At 39.9% G+C, this 14,176-nt stretch overlaps 1 long non-coding RNA gene across 2 annotated transcripts in view; it reads right to left on the reverse strand.

The window, feature by feature from the left end:
- Window positions 1-13,973, reverse strand: part of LOC148185169 (uncharacterized) — a 40,807-nt gene extending 26,834 nt beyond the window's left edge. Inside the window, exons 1-5 of one of the 2 annotated variants that reach the window (XR_015772999.1) lie at window positions 13,714-13,973; window positions 12,742-12,879; window positions 11,794-11,825; window positions 11,344-11,492; window positions 10,649-10,739 (exon numbers count right to left, since the gene is read on the reverse strand). This is a non-coding gene — a long non-coding RNA (uncharacterized LOC148185169). Of the gene's footprint in view, window positions 1-7,862; window positions 10,740-11,343; window positions 11,493-11,793; window positions 11,826-12,741; window positions 12,880-13,713 lie in introns of those variants that run through there. The other variant, XR_015772997.1, reaches the window with a different exon arrangement.
- Between the last annotated feature and the right edge of the window lie 203 nt (window positions 13,974-14,176).

Consider the following 14,176-nt stretch of genomic DNA (forward strand, 5'->3'; position numbering starts at 1 on the left):
CTGGCCCAAGTTGACATTCTTATCTTTCCCTCATGAAATTATCCTTTAAATAAAACCTTTTTATCCCATGCTGCACATCACAATTCTCCTTGGTCCCCATGACACACAATGATGCTCCAGCAATACTCTGAGCACGATGTGATAATACATTGGCACAGGCCCTTGAAAGAACAAACAAAGCAGAGTAAGCATACTTTCTGCTTACTTGCATGGGAAGATTAGCTCAGTACTAGATCTTCTGGCTGTGGTGACTAATTGTGGTTTGCTCATCTGTGCAGATTTGCTAAGAAAGTTCCTGGTAGGCACTAGACATTGGGACTGCTTAACACCAAACATGAACTGTGATTATTCCAGTGTGCAGTTTGATCCCATATGATCCCACACGGACTAAACACCTACTGACTTCAGATGAAAGTTTACCTCAATTGCATGTTTCTGGCCAGCATTTGTCCTCAAGCACAATTGTAAAACATGGTAAAAGTGAAGCTGCTAAAGACATAAGCTAAAGATTAAGCCAATTCTATCAACCTTTATTTGATACTTTTTTTTTTTTGCAGATGGTAAAAAGGATTTTGCACATATGAGACAAAGAATAATCAAACCTGCAGACTAAAATATTTTACATGCCCACACCTTTTTGCAGATAACTTACTGATACTCATTTCAGCCATTGCTCTCTTTGTGTAATATTCCCTGGTTTAATTACTGAGAATAGAAAACTTCTGATTACCCTGTATTAGGGGAATCACAGCAAAATGCAGCTGCTTTATGGTCAGTTTTCCATTTCTATCATCTCTCTGAGCATCTGTGCACAATGTTAGTGATTATGAGTTGTACCATTCATTCCCCAGCAGGAGAAACAGTGCCAGAAATTCTGCTGTGTGTTTTGCTTGGCAAAAAATAGAAATCCCACTGGAAAAAGAAAAGGGAATGAAAGCAGGAGGAAAAAAAGCAGGTACCCGAGTCTGTTGCCTTTTTTTTGTTTGTTTGTTTCGTTCAGAACAAGTTTCCAAGTGCAAGCAGGTGAAAACAAGTCCTGCACAGTTCCAATACCATGACAGAACAATAGGAGGATTTAAGTGTGGCCATACACTGTGATATGGCCTGACTCTCACAAGATGACAGACATTTCTGGTTAATTTTACTCTTTTCCCCAGTCTTCAAAATAATTGAACATTGGAGTAGAAATCAAAGAACATATGTTTTTCCATCAGACTTACAGTTTTGAAAAGATCTGAGGATTCATTTTGAATTTATGTCAGAGAACTTCAAACAAAGAAAATATTTTTGGACCATAGTGCCTAGCAATGAAACTACCTAGCGACGGATAATGGAAAAAATATCTCTTTTTTTTAAATCAGATTAAGGCAGTTATCATGTAACAGCTTCTTATGCTACCTTTTATAGTAATTGGAAAGATATTTCAGTAAAAACATAATTGATTTTTTTTTCCTGTTTTAGTAGATTTTAAGAAGATTTTGGAGAAAGTGTCTCAGAAAATTTTCTATCTGATCAGTTATGGATTTACAAATACCCTCTAATGCCTCCCTAAAGCCAATGACCCTTCACTTTAAAAATTTAGTAAGAGCCCTATGGTGACGGGTGTAGCATAGAACAACAGACCCAAGTCTTCCTTTTTTCATATAAAAGAGTTTTCAACAGAAGTTAAAGCTCTCTGTGTGGAGTGCTCTGATTAAATGGCCCACCAATGAACATTCTTCTTCCAGCCAGCAGCAATTTTAGATTTCCTTACAGCATATTATCTTTCTTAAAGATTCTGGTATGCTTGTTTTCATGCTTCCATTCAAACTCATGGCAGCAGTGGGACAGCAGGTTTCAAGCCTGCACACCCTGGCATCCTATGGGTCTGCCCTCACAGGATCACTGCATTAAAAAAAACAAACAAATAAAATCAAACTGTTAAAAATTCAGCTCAACGGAATCCACCCTCTGGTAAAGTCACCAGGGAGTGTCAAGTCAGCATGGCCAGGCAGCAAACCCCGTGGGTATGAGAGTGCATAGCGAACCATGGTGCCCTGATTTGTACCTGGATTTAAAGGAGCATTCACACAGGTTCAGAACAGGGCAACTGAAATGACAGCATAAAGACACAATTGACTTCTGGCCTCCCCACAGGAAAAGCCTGGCCAACCTCAAGGATAAGAGGACTCAGTGTTTAGTCTTTTTAATTAGCTGTTTTTCCTCAGTACCCTTTTAATTATTTTTACACGGTACCCGCTAGGGAGGCTGCATGGAATTCATTTTTCTTTAGGGAAGAGAGATCCTGGGGCCCCTGGCAGCATCATTCTAGTTTGCTTTCTCTGAGACTGGTCTCTTTACCAGTTGAATCAGCAGGACCATGGGAGTTAATAAGCAGCTGGCCAGATGGTGCCTGTCCAAAGGTGTTGGCTTTGTAGACAACTGGAACTTCTCTTTGGGAATAAAATCAGTGATACAGGAGAGCCAGCCTGCATTTCAATCAAGTACAAGCAGGCAGACTATTAGTGGAGATAATTACCTTGTCTATTTTTTCCCTCCTCCTTCCCCCTCCCCAAAACTGGTAGATACAGACCTGGAGAGTGAGACACAAAGGATTGCCAGTGTTAAAAAGAACATTCTTCCAAACACCATAACCAGAAAACTAAGTGTTATTTATTCAGATGCAGAGTTGAACAATTACACCCCCACTGCTGAGTTAATACCTATTAAATAACAAAATGGCATGCAACAATAAAATCTTTTGATACCAATAATTTAAAAACAAGTTAAAGACATACTCTCTTGGTTTTGCTAATCAGGCCACTCTTGTGGCCTTGTGACCATTGTCACAAAGGTATTTCAAGTGCTGACGATGCAGCCCTGACCACACCACCAACTATGCTACTAACATCAACATCACATCCACATTCCAATATGGAAATGTTTCAGTGCAGCTCAGGCCTGAAGGAAGAATCTACCTACACATCAAAACACACAAAGTCAGCGAGTTTAATTTCACATCAGAGAAACATCTACACTGTTACAAAACAACTTTTCTGCCAGAGAATTAAGTAAATAGCATGAGACTGTTGATTTTTTCTCCTCAGAGAAATATGAGAGTTAAGATAGTAAACAGGAGCCCAAGCTTGTTTTCCTTTTTTACCCCACACACAGCACTGCCACAAACTAGTCACTTCCTCTGTAGCCCCTGCTCTACCCCTCTGGAAGGTAGAACACAGGTTATTTTAGTGTGGTGCCTTTGGGATACGGACCCTAATGACCCTCAGAAACCGGTGTTACCAAGAAACTCAGCACTGGCGTTCCGATACAGAATCGGAATAAGGACTTGCATGAACTCTCTTTACTCCTCTCTTGAAAAAAGGTGGAACTAATTTGCTGTTCCAGAAAGTTCCCTCTGCCTGCAAACACATGCTTTCTTACAGAAAGGTGCTTCTTCAGGCAACACTAGTATCTCTTCCAGCTATCCCACTGACACCACTCCACAAAAGGTGTGTGAATTTGGAGAGATTACAGGTGAGTTCCCTCAGAGCTGCAGCCATCAATCCTACAGTGCATAAGCCCCTTCTTTCCATCCCATAGCACAGCCACCTAAGCTTGCTATACTTGTGCTGCTATTAAGAAAATAGATCAGTGAAATAGTCAGAATGTTTGTTCCTCTCAAGTACTGGGAAGCAATTAACTGCTCTTTACTACCTGAAAGAGCTTCTGGAGTTAGAAGCTTCTGGGCAAGAGCAAGTTCTCTGAAAACAGACTGTTCTGACAGTATTGAGGCCAACAGAGGAACGCAACTCATTCCAAATTCACATTGTTTCCTGCTCCATCATGTATTTAAGTTCCCACATGCAGAGCCTGACTGCAGTACACAGACCTTTCTAGGAGGAAAAGAAAAAAGATGAAGAAAAAAAGGCTCTCTCCTCAAGTATCTTGGTGAATAGATCCATTGCACAGAAATCCAGATTATTCATAAATCCTAATTTAAAAGGATTAATTTTTTTTTTGCACATTAGTAGGCCAATATGAATAGCCTTTTCAGAATCCTCACTGACAAATGCAAACGGAAAGCTGCTTTGTAGTCCCCATGTTTCTCATGCAAGATTCATACTAGGTAAACAATCAAATTATCAACATTTCATTGTGTCCAAAACTGCCACCAGCTAGAATAGACTTACAGAGAATGTTCCTACACTGAATGCAGAAAATATTTTCTGCAATGTCAAGTAAATCCTCCATTCAGATGACCTATGAATAGCAGCATTTGTGAAAAGCACAAAACCAGAAAAACCACTAGCACACTTTTCTATGCTTTCATGCCCTGACACTTCTCTCACCATATTATCCTCCTTTCCCATCTGTGTAATGCCAATCACAGTATAAAAATTCGACTGTAGATAGATCCTCAGAGTCCACATAACAGAAGTTTTGCATGACTGCATTAATTTCTAAGTTACAAATCTGTGATTTGTCTTCCTCCTTCCCAGCTCTCACAAATGGACATCATATGTTCCCTAATGTCATTCTCTCCATTTAAAAATCCCATACAGATTTATCTGCTGACTTTCTGTTTGCAACTATATCCCTAACATAATGGGTCATGGCCTTTAAATAACAAAATTAAAACACTAGGAAAAAAAAAGACCCTGTAGTAAGATGTATTCATCAGCCCCTCATCACCTGCAGTGCTCTTTTCCTAGCACTTGAGTTATTCCACTACTTTAAAAGCAACATGGATGCAGACAAACAGGCTTGTATCTTTATGTAATTAAGTAAACGTCTCTGCTTTGGTGATGCACTCTGCCATAACATACAAAGAGCACAACAGGATTAATCTGCCACCTCTGACACCTTGTCCATTATAGAACCATTGACTCAGACTCATTCAGGTGAGAAGGGCCTCAAGAAGCCTGTTATACAACCAATCACTCAAAAAGGTCAGCAAGAATCAAAGCAGCTTACTCAGGGTTTTATTCAGTTGAGACTTGAAAGCCTCCAGCAATGGAGGGCCTCCAAGCAATCTCTTCCATTTCCTGACTGTTCTCTCAAGGAAAGTGATTTTCCTCCAAGGCAGTCCATGACATTGGTTCTCACATACTTCCTACATCTATGCGGATATTTGCTCCAAGAGGACTCCCTCCATGCTTTTCCCACAGAGTGAAGATAGGCTGAGGAGCCTGCAGTTCACTGTATCGCACTTTTAACCTTTCCTGGAGATAGGTACAACATGCGGCTTTGACCAGGAATTGGGGCTCTTCCCTGATCTCCATGACTATTCAAAGACCACACATTTGTACAGACATGAACCAGCTCTCTCAGCAGTCTTGAATTCAGCCTGTTTTGTCCCATTGTCTTGCATGGGTCAAGTTCTCCCAAGTACTCCCTTGCACAGTCTTTGCCTTTGATGGGGCTCAGTGTCCTTCTTGTACTCCTCCCTTAGGAACAGAGGCCTGTGAAACCTCACTAGTGAGGACTGAGGCACAAGAGACACAAGAAGCTCAGGCTCACCTGTGCTACTAATTCACACATCCCACTCAGAAACAAGCCCCATCCTTGTCCCAGAGCCCTGTGGCTATTCATGCACACTCCATCCTTGTCCCAAAACTTGTGGCTAGTCTCGGTACACTCAGCATACCCTGGCAGTACCACTAGTGCTCAGATGGATATGCAGCAGGAGGTGACAGTCAAAAAGACAGACAAGCTTCAGCAAACTCACCATGCCATCCCAAATCTGAGCACTGGTAAGCAACAAACCCACAAAAGCTTCACATCAGTGTGGAAGATAGGTGCCTCCATCCCACACACGAGAGATTCTCCAGCAACTATCACCCTCCTCTTTCTCTTTGTGCAGAAACACAGATAAATTAAGCTGTGTCTGACACCTCCCCCAAAGGCCATATTTTCAGGGCACAGCACCTGTTCTGTAACTACAGCATTAGCCTGCTGCAGGTGCAGAATTTCAAGGCTTTGGGAGAGCATTCCAGAATAGTACAGAAGATAAACAACTGATTAAGTAAAAGAACTATTTGTCTTAATACAACTGCTGCTCAAAAAGAGCCCAAAACAACAACTTCCTGTTTGTGTATGAAAAACTCAAAGGATAAAAGTATTTGCTCAATTAAAAGACAAAACATTTGCACAATTCTTACACAATGAGCAACTCTGCAAGGACAATAATATAAGATTCCCCCACCTGAACAAGTTTCAGCAATCTCTCTTCAAGTTCCAAGCTTTTCATTTAGGAAAAGCATTTCCCTCCCTGTTGCACCAAGTCATACACAATTGGTTTGTTGCATCTCAACAGCCCCCTTCAGAGCAACACCAGTACAATCATTTTGTTTGTAATGAATTTCCACGGGTAAAACAGACTAGAACAAAGCAAACACTCTGGAGTTGGAAACAGGAATTCAATCCCACAGCTCAGTCGACCATGGTTATGTTTAGTATTGAAGCTTTTGCCAGAACAGTGATACCTCACATTACCACTACCATTAACCATGACCAAAATTACATAAAAATAAATTATTAAAAATACACCATTTTATACCAGACCACAGGCACTGGAATTTTACACCAGATCTGGTTGTATTATAGACCAGAACTAGTTTCCAGAATTCTAGGAATGAAACTTCACAGAACTATGCTTTCACAGCCTTTACTTCATGCAGTAATGACCACTGCCCTATCTCCCAACGACATTGAAGCATTCCTGATGCTTTCTAACTAGCCACAACCAGTGAAAAACAGATTTCATTGCAAGTTCCTCCACTAAACTGCAGACTTGTTACATGCTCATGTAAATAAGCAGTGGAATTTTAACTACCTGTTATCCAAGGTAAAGGTGACATTTTAAGGCCAAAATAATTACACGCAATTGAGCCCTTTTCCCTATGCCTATTCATAGGATCATTTAGAAGGCAGTGTGCACTGGGTCTGGCTGAGATGGAGTTAATTCTCCCCACAGCAGCCCTCACAGAGCTGTACTCTGGATTGGTTGCTGGAAAGGTGCTGCTGATACCCTCATATTTTGGCTCTGCTGAGCAGGGCTGGCACAGCATCAATGCCGTCTCCCTAAAATTCACCAGTAGGCTGGATGTGGGAGGTATCTTGCGGGGGGGACACAGCCAGGACAGCTGACCTAAACTGACCACAGGGATATTCCATGCCATATGAGGTCAGCTCAGATATAAAAGCTAAATTAAAAGGCGAGGAAATGGCAAGGGAATATTTATTATTTACAGCATTTTCCTTTCAGAGCAACTGCTTCCTGGGAAGTGACAGAACATCACTTGCTGATGGGAAGTAGAGAATAAAATAATTTGGTCTGGGTTTTTTTCAACCCTTTCTTGCACATGCACAGTCTTCACTTTTTCTTTATTAAAATGCCTTTACCTTGACCTACGAGGGTTCATCCTATTGTCTCCTCTCTGTTCTGCTGCGAAGGGGAGTGATGGAGCAGCTTGGCAGGTACCTGGTGTCAAGCCAAGGTCAACCCATTGCACAACACTAACTTAGACAGCATCACTTCAGCAGTTTTGTAGTCTTCTTATGCAGCTAAAATTACATAGGCCCAGGGCATCTGAAATGGCCAGAGGAAACCAGCAGAATGGCCCAAAAGGTCAAAGGTCTGGCCTGAAACTGAAGGCCATGTAAGAGAACCATTGGTATGGCATTTTCAGCTAAAGCACAGACTGGAAGGATTCTGTTTATCTGTTTGTATATCAGTTTCGACCTGTACAGGAATATCAATTACTTTTCAAGGATAGCCCTCACCTTGTTATTTCAAAAGTGAGGAGCGATAGCAGCATATGCTGATTTTCTTATCTTTCTCACATAAAGTCACAATTTAAAATAAACACTAACCTTGCATCTCACAGAGAAAAGGACATTTATTCATCAGAATTTTTAAAGGTGTGAAATTCAATTTAATAATAATAATAACAGGTATATTAAATAACAGCTTTAGAAAATATATGTAATTAGGTGAGAACATGGTCATTTAAGCAGATATTTCTATTGAATCTTTGCTAGACTCCATGCTTGTCACTGAATTAGATGTTGTCCCATGGTATGCATTATAAATGAGGCAATTCATTTCATGAGGTTTATAACCAGTGACTGGAATTATAATCAACAATATATATTAGTGCCTTCTAATATCTACAATATTTTGGAGCTTATTATGAGTTCACGCTAGTTGCATGTGACAGTAACTCCCCTGTCTTTGTACAGACTCCTGATTTATGCTGGGGTACACACAAATGAAGTCTTCAAATTTATATGAAATATTTTAGTGCTTAAATATGTTTTCAATGTACACAGGATTGTGTGCCTTAAAGTACCAAGTACCTTTTGCATACTACAAGGCATTTGCCAAAAACAGAGAAGTGGGATTACTTTTGTTTTTAAATGGTTATCATCATTTACAAACTGCAATCCTTCCATTTGCATAAAGCTGAAGGTCGTTTACTCCCTTAGCCCCCAGAAACGGCAATGAGACTATTTTTTTTCCTTTTTGAAGCTACATGCTGCAATACATGCAGCAGTCCTGTCTCCCTTCTGCAAGTTTGATTAAAAAAAATAAAATACAACTTTTCCTAAACCTACCATTCAATCATGCCAAGAAGTTTTTCCCACTTCTCTCAACAGGAAATACCCCCACCTCCAACAGCTGTAATCATTTAAAATGCATCACAGTAATCTTATCCCATAGGTATCTACTGAAATTTTCTACCATACGTATCAGATGCGTTCTCCAGTTACATGTCAAAGAAATAGTAAAATTATACCTTAAGTGCCACAAAAGCATCAAGAAAGAATTTCTGCAAAGTCAGAATCTCTACAGAAACTTGGTGGGGGTGGGAATTGTTTTATGTGCAACATTTAGACATTGGGTCTCATCTAAAGCTAGAGAAAAGCAGGGCTTCTTACTGACAGGAAATGCCAGACTCAGGACAAGTGATACTAAAATATGGAAGTATTAGCCTCTATACAAACCAGAAATATAAAGAGAGACCCAGTCATATTGCCCAGGGAAGACCTTCTGCAGTCCAGAATCTCAGTGAAATTAAGCCTTGCTAACTTTTCTTCTCCTCCTTAAATATCTGCTACTATATTGAGTGATTTTCTCAGTTTTCTTGCTCAGATACATAGGCTCCCCATACCTACAGCTTTCAATCAGCATCATTATGCATACTGTCCCAGAATCACTGACCTTGGAAACTCTTCCCAGGTTTGCCATTCCTTAAATCCTGCCTCTGAGATCTCCAAGGTCCCTTCTATAGAGACAAGGCCAAACCTATGTGAAACCCAATCTCATCTGGTTCCTGGCATGGGAGCATAAAGCATGGAATTCTAGTTGAGCTATCCAATCCAACAGCTCTACAAAACTTGCCATTCCCAAGAGAGCCTGCTTAGCAGGTTAGCTGCACAGTGGCACGATCTGGAATCCTGACAAGCAGAGTGCCACAAGACTGATGATGCAAGGCTTTCAAGATACTCAGCTCGAAGGCAGAACTAAGAAGTAGAAAATTCTGACCTTAACACCATGAGAGTTCACATCAATCCTATCTCAGATTCTGCCGAACGGAAATCCCACTGCTCTAAAAATGTTACAAAGAAAACATTCCTGGCTTAAGAAGGTAACATTCCTCTGAACATATCCAGTTTCTTCTGTTTATCTCTAAATATTTGTCCACACTCCGCAGCACCTTGGCTCAGTGTGTCATTTTCTGGACATTGATGCACTAGGTTGATTAGAAGAGAGACAGAAACAAACTTTTGCTAACAGGAAAAGTTTTCCAAAAAATAACAAAGGATGGAGCTGAGCTTCAAATGCTCCGTTCAACTAAGCTCCAGCCAAAGCTTTCAGGTACAAAACTGGTTATTTCACACAGCTGTGAAACAAGGAACAACAAGAACAACATTCAACAGTTACTTGGGGATTATAAGAAATCCAGCATGTTTCAACCATTAATCATATTCTTACTAAGGCGCTCAACGCAACACCTTATTGTGAAAGCTGGAAGCATGGGGAATCCTTCTAACTTCTGAAGAATATTTTGACTTGATGGGATATAAAAATAGTTTTACAACTATGCAAAGTATAGCAGAACCACATACATTCAAAGAGAGCTGATTCCTACTATTGCAAGTAATTATATTGTCTAGGCCACTGAAATATCATGCTCAAACTCTTAGCTAGAAAAAGACATTGATTTGGATTCTCATCACAATAAGCATAAATCTAGTTTCAGTTTCTAAGCACTGAAGCCAGAGTTCCTGCATAGCAGCGCCAAAGCAGCACAAGTGTACCACTATCCCACCAAAATTCTTTAACCTCTCCTGTCTTGAAAGTTACAGTTGAGAAATAAAAATAAAAATAAACCACTCCATAATCACATAGTAGAAATCCATAACAATGTCAACATTTTATACTGAGAATCTGAAGGGCAAGACTTACTCAGCATGAAGACAAAGGCAGAAAAACCTATACTATACAGGAGAAGATACACAAGACAGAAGGCTCAGCACATCCGTTTCATATGTGGAGGCAAGGTGTAGAAAGAATAAACATTTCTGGTTTTTTTAAAAGCTTTGCAGCAAGTCCATGATCAGTCTGAAACAGGATGAATATAAAAACACTGAAACTTCATACTTAAAATAAACATGCAAGGTCAGTTGATCAGGAAAACACAGAAGGTGTTAAGCCATGAGCCAAGAAAAACACTCTCTTTCAAGCCAGAGATCTAGGAGGAAAAAGAGAAAAAAGATGAGTGGGTGAGTAGCCATTGTAAAAACTGAATAGCAACACAAAAACATTAATATCTTGGCCTTAAAAAGATTTTACAGCATGGTCACTGGCATTCACCAAAAGGAAAAAAAAAAAATATCACTCTAGAGTCATAAATAAATTGCTTAGACATCAACTGAGGTGAAGGCCTTTTTGAAGAATACAAAAAGGGCCAAAGGCTATAGACTTGTCACATCAAACCAGGGAAAGTGGCCATAGAAAATGGACTAATAAACGATAAGTAAAGAAAAAGCATGAGGTACTCTTTCACGTGACTTTCTGACTTGGACAGAAATGCCAAGGCACTTAGAGAAAAGGGATTTAATTCTTTGTAGACCACTATGTTTGGATATTTCTGATGTGTCTTTGTTTGCTTCCTCCTTGAAACCTTCCACCTCCAACTTGTATTATTTACCCTTACCCACACTAACATCTGTCAGCTGGGTTCTCAGAGCAATTTAACTGGTATGTCCTCAACTGGCCAGTCATGCTCAAAAGGACACCACTGTTCCCTAAGTTCCTCAGCTATTCCCCAGGCACAAACACAGCTATTCACTCACCACATTCATATGTGGCTGCTGCTGCACTGTGCTTGATTCTCCACTACAGATTTCCAGGAAGCAATCTCACAGCTGAGCAATCATGACTCCCAGCGCAATAAAGTGCCACACTTGGCTCCCTTCAACAGATAGTGCCTTCTCCACAGCATCTAGAGAACAAGCAAGGATGTTCTTCATATGAAACATGCATGGAGGAATGGACCACCAATGCACATCCTAGAGCCTGTATTTTTTTAAGTTTTACTCTTTGCCCCTTAAAACGGAAACCAGCAGGAGAGCATTTAACAGCATTTGGAACATGAAAAGCAGCAGATTTTATATGGTTTGCAAAAGTCACAGAAACGCAGATATTTTGCCTCACACAGGAAACCTATTTGTGCAAAAAGAGCTACAGAGTAAGCTAGTCTCAAAATGTACACTAAAAGCAAGTTTGCTGGTTTCAGTACTCACAGGCTCTATAAACGAGATGCTGTTCTTGATACCTGGAATTGAAAATACAAGCCACTGTAAGACTTGCAGTCATAAGAACACATTATAGGAGAAGAGACTGGTGTTCTGGCAGAGGTATCTGATATGATATGAAACTTCAAAATTAGTAAGGAAGTTCAAATCATCCCATACAGTAAAATAGCATTCAGAAGCCCCCCATAAGAAAAACTGTACACAGTGAACTACTTTTGACTGTACAAGATAAAAGCTTCTTTTTAAACTTTTTACAGAACTTCTTTTTCTTCTGAAACTCCTTTCAAAATACTCTTGAACTGGTTAAGAATCCTCCTCAAGTCCCAGATGCAGAGTTAACGTAGAAGATTTTCTCTTCAGCTGTTATAATGCAGAACATAAGGATCCAAGTAAGGTTTTTCAACCTTTCAATGGAATAGGAGTCTCTATCACTCTGTATCCATTTCAGGAAGATGATTCTGCAAATAAGCCTGCGAATACCTATCTCCATTCAGATGAATAGTGACAGTGAAGTCCTGTAACACAGGAAGGTATGTCTTTCTAAACCAGGAAGGGGAAATAGGGCTACTGCAGTCACCATACATATTTGCCTTGAGTGTTTTGAATAAAAGACAAGGCTGTATTGAGACATGCCTTTCATAACTACATTCAAAGAACTGCTGCTTTGATCCAAGTCTGTCCTGTACAGCTCCCACTACTTGCATATCCAAGTTCCTGGTGATACACAGAAACAGCACAGATCCCTTTCCCTATGTCAGACTCAGATAAGTTTTTTGAGGTGGTGGAACCCAGCAGCATTCTTTATCGGTTTCCCACTCTCTGCAAAGGGGGACTTGTTTGATTTTCTACAGCATCAGGAAAGGATATAACACAAACAGTACTTCTTCAACTGGAGTGCCCTGTGCTCTCCCACTTACAAACATTCAGGTCACTTACCTCTCAGGTGTTTGTGTAGATCTAGAAGAAGAGGGCTTCTGATTTTGTAAGCCCATGCACAGGGTACAGCGTTCATCAGCAGCCATAGGGCAAGATCACACACTTCTAAATGAAGGCCAAAGACTAATTCTGCTCTCACTATGGTAAAATTAAAAAAAAAAAAAAGACCCAAACAAAAAAACAAACAAAAAAAACTCCCTTCATTGATTTCGCAATGTTTCCAATTATAGCCTTTCATTCCATTATCTGCCTCTAGTCCCAAAAAGTATATCAATCACATTTGATAGTATCTGCACAAAATTTTAAGGGTTGCAGAGACCTTTCTAGTGATTTTCAGATAGACATCTACAATGAACACAGACAATCACCTCCCCCTGAGTTAGGCCAACTGAGCTCTCCAATATTACCCAGGTTATTGCTACCACGAGAAGAAGGCCTAAAGCCTGTAAAAGAGACTCCAGGATTTCATTGGTTTCCAAAAACACACTCAGGAATCCTGTCACAGTTTCATATTTTATTACTACAATCTTAATTTGGAATAAGTAAGACCAATAGCATAACTACAAAATCTCTATATTCTAAATACCGTGCTAACAATTGGCCTGCCTTACAAGATTAACTTCCTAGAAATATCCAGCATAACACTGAATTGTATGCATTCCAAAACCTAAGGAAACCCCAAATCCATCATAAAAGACACATATTCTAATGCATATCATCCAATATGAAATGTATTTGCAATACTTGGCTTTTTCTTCAGAATTAGGAGGTGGGTTATGTATCAAATACTACAAAAACAAACAGAGCAATTTTTTGAAACACAGTAAAATAAAGTTTAACAACTTCAAAACTGGAAGAACATGGGCCCTTTCCTTAAACACTACCATTGTTGTAATAGAACAGGTTGTACTACGCTATTAAAAAACAAATTTGGATTTTACAAACCAATCTTTTCTGAAATTTATTTCTTACCTTCTTTTTCATGTGAATACTGGAGTTTCTAAAACAGCCCTTATTCTGCTGCTATAGTAGTGAGTACTCTCACTTACACGTAAAGGTCTGAACTCTACAGTTTTAACACAGCTACTGGTGAGATAAACCCATAGCTGACTAGAACTTCTGCTGCAGTAAGACAAGCACCGTCTACCCCAGAAAGTAACAAAAATTAAATCAGAACTAATTTAAGGACACAACAGAGAGGGGAATCACAAAGGTGCTTAAAACATTGGTTTGCCCTTCACCGCGTTTGGTGAACTGCGTTGCAGAGGTTTTTAATGAGGATTGATGACCAGCTGGGGTTAATGGCCCTCAGCTGCACCTCAGGCCATTAACTCCTCCCTATCAGTTATTAATCCCCAGGAAGTACCCTGTACCTCTCTCCTTATTGCTTAATCATAAGTAGTAAGAGATGATCAACCAGTGAAGATCCTGGTGT

Source organism: Pseudopodoces humilis, chromosome 1, assembly GCF_049639895.1.
Source record: "Pseudopodoces humilis isolate 2021_Gansu_Grassland_sample_001 chromosome 1, ASM4963989v1, whole genome shotgun sequence".
In the NCBI taxonomy this organism is placed as follows: Eukaryota; Metazoa; Chordata; class Aves; order Passeriformes; family Paridae; genus Pseudopodoces; species Pseudopodoces humilis.